Source organism: Gopherus evgoodei, chromosome 6, assembly GCF_007399415.2.
Source record: "Gopherus evgoodei ecotype Sinaloan lineage chromosome 6, rGopEvg1_v1.p, whole genome shotgun sequence".
Taxonomy (NCBI): domain Eukaryota; kingdom Metazoa; phylum Chordata; order Testudines; family Testudinidae; genus Gopherus; species Gopherus evgoodei.
The window spans coordinates 34,331,600-34,334,778 of NC_044327.1; the positions used below are offsets into that span (position 1 = coordinate 34,331,600).

The 3,179-nt window shown below is 43.8% G+C and overlaps 1 non-coding gene across 1 annotated transcript; it reads right to left on the minus strand.

The window, feature by feature from the left end:
* Nucleotides 1-2,834: 2,834 nt before the first annotated feature.
* TRNAA-UGC lies at nucleotides 2,835-2,906 on the minus strand. Its single transcript has one exon. It is a non-coding gene; the product is annotated as a tRNA-Ala (tRNA).
* Between the last annotated feature and the right edge of the window lie 273 nt (nucleotides 2,907-3,179).

Here is a 3,179-nt window from a genome sequence, read left to right on the forward strand (position 1 = left end):
AGATTGAAAAGAAATAAACTGAGTGCAAGGCCAAAATGACTGACAACAAATTTAAAAATAGAGTATTACTGGGGTGAGAAACTAAAAGTGGAGCTGATCAACATTTTCCAATAGAATGGTTTTCTATCAGCAATGCTAATTCAATTAAATTGAAACTTTTGTAGAAACATATCAATTTCTGTTGATTTTTTTTATGAAAAGTTGTTTCATTTAGATATGTTCGAAGTGCTTTGTATTGACTTTATTGATTTAACCTCTAAATTAATATACTAAAAGTTAAAATCAAGTTGTTTTGATAAGACTGTTCCAATATTTCCTAAACAAATTTTGCTTTGCAGGCAATTTTGACTTTTTATTCTGATTTGGGTCTAAGGCAATTTTGTTCTGCGGGAACTTCTAACATTTCAAAAGTTCTGATTTTTTTTTTTACCAGAAGTAACTAAAATCTCAGACAACTCAACAACAACAACAAAAGTCCAAGAAATGCATGAACCCTGAGATCAAAAATGGGACTGGAGTCCATTAAAGTATAAGAAGGAGCATCATAGTGTTTCAAGAAGTACTGATGCCTATCTCTTGATTTGTGATCAGTTCTACTTTAAAGACACTGAAGGGAACAACTGCTGTATAGTATTAAATAAATTGTATTAGTCGACAAAGACTGTGTGCTTTTGAGTCACCTCTGCAGGGTCGTTTAACTCACGTGTGCAAAATGGGAGTAAAATGCTGTTTTCCTGATTTGGTAGCATTTTACACTACTTTGAACAGTTCAAATGACTGCAAGGTGTAAGGCTAGACAGAGTTAGGCCCTACATGTAATGCATATTCACAAGGGGACAGACAGTTAAGGATACAGATTCAACTTTAATAGACTCTTACTAATTTCCGAGTGTGGAACTATGCAACATTTACATCCTCTTATATGGTTGTCACCTGGCCAGCTTTTGACTGATTGCCTGTCACATGAAGTAATTTGCCAGATTTATTTGTTGTGTTCATATGCCATCATGTACTACATGATCATAATTACCAGTTGAACACATCATGACTGGTACCAGGGCTGGCTCTAGCCATTTCGCCGCCCCAAGCACGGCGGCACGCTGCGGAGAGCCCTCTGCCACTCGCCAGTCCCGCGGCTCCAGTGGACCTCCCGCAGGCATGCCTGCGGAGAGTCCTCTGGTCCCGCCGCTCCAGTGGACCTCCCGCAGGCGTGCCTGCAGATGCTCCACCAGAGCCGCCTGCTGCCCTCCCGGCAACCGGCAGAGTGGCCCCCGCGGCATGCCGCCACAAGCACGTGCTTGGCGCGCTGGGTCCTGGAGCCGGCCCTGTCTGGTACTAAGCTATGGTCCCCCAGTCAGGACCTGAAACCTGGTCTGTATGTGTGCATACAGAGGTGGACACGTACTAATGTGGTAGCAGTGCCCTAGCCCACCCCTGAATCCCCCTACTTGCTGAGAGCAGAGCCCACCCCCATGGTTCCCCTTCCCTGGGACCTGACCATATCCACAGACTGACCATTTTTTTTCTGTGTTAGTGGTGGAAACTTTACTCTTAACACAGGTTTTCCATGTGATTTTCCTAATTGTTTTTTCTTTAAGTATTAATAGAAAAAACTCAAAAAGTGAGCTTCACTCTCAATATTTGAAGTGCTGCTGTCTTAAAAAAAAATGTAAATGAAGCAAGCAAGTCTCATACTTAAGAAGTACTTGGCTACATAACACTGGAATGCTGCCCTTCTTAACAGTTGCCACTGGAGCCTAGCCACATTTGGAGGAGAAGCAGAATGATCCCTTCTACTAGATCTTAGTTTTTTTAAATCACATGAAAGCTATGTCTGGGTTGGTTTGGAGCACTTCAGGGGGTCTAAGAAGTTTGGTAGTGTGGGACTGAGTAGAGGATCTCCTCCTTTCATCCTACAGAGAAAGCCAGAATAGACAAAGGTCAGGGGAGTATTATGGATCAGGATAGCTGTGAGACTGGCTATCAAATGCCACACTTCTATTGGAGAAAGCAAATGCCACTCTAGAACAAGAACAGCCTGTTGATTGCAGGAGAATCAAGCCTCTGGTTGGCAGGAGCCACTCCACAAAAGGACATGGGATTGGCTACAGACCACTTGGGAGTGCTGGGTGAATGAATAGACAGAAGATAGGATCAGGGCTGGCAAGCTGGAACTGCAGCTGGAGGGAACTTTTAGTTTAGAATGAGACACCAAAACCTGTGGTGGTCATTGCAGAGAAGGACCAACATGGACAACGCAAACTGGAGCCAATGGGAAGACCAAGACAATGCAGCAGGACCCCACTGTACCCCAGCTTCAGAGTGTCAGACACATCAGACTAACTCATAAGGTGGTTTGGGCTGGCTTGGTCCCAAGTGTGTGTAAAGATCTAGTGGGGCGGGGGTGTAGGTGGAGGGGTAGCTTCAAATGAACATACACCTAGGGACACTGGGGGCTGATTTTAGTCTAACACAAGAAAGCTCAGTTTCCACTGACTTCAGCTGGAGCTGTGCTGGCCCACTTTTGTGCGAGGTCAATTTGGCCTTCATTGTCCCAAGTCATGGTTTGATTTCACAGCCATACAGTAACTCTCAGTACTGCATAGATGAGACTGCATCAACATATAAAATAGGGAAAATGGTACATTTCCTATGCTAACCAGGTATCATAGATTATTAGGGTTGGAAGGGACCTCAAGGGATTATCTAGTCCAACCTGCTGCTCAAAGCAGGACTAATCCCCAAATGGTCCCCTCAAGGGTTGAACTCACAACCCTGGGTTTAGCAGGCCAATGCTCAAACCACTGAGCTATCCCTCCCCTCCAAGAAGAATGTGGAGATGCTGGGGATTGAACCCAGGACCTCATACATGCAAAGCATGTGCTCTACCACTGAGCGACATCCCCAGAGGGGACTTAATAAAGATATGTTTATCTCATCCCAGTATAAAAAGCACTGATATCATCCTAAAGTTTGTGATCTTAAAAAGGTCCAAGGAGGGGGGATTTTTAAGTGTATTTCTATGGGCCATAGATGTTTTCATAGATTTATAGGCAAGTGGGGACAATTAGGTTGACTCAGATCCTTTATTAGGAATGAAATGGTTGGGTTGAAGGCTAATTGTGTTTTGCATCTGCCACTTAATAAAATTTCATATCCTAGGGTTTTCATGTGACCAA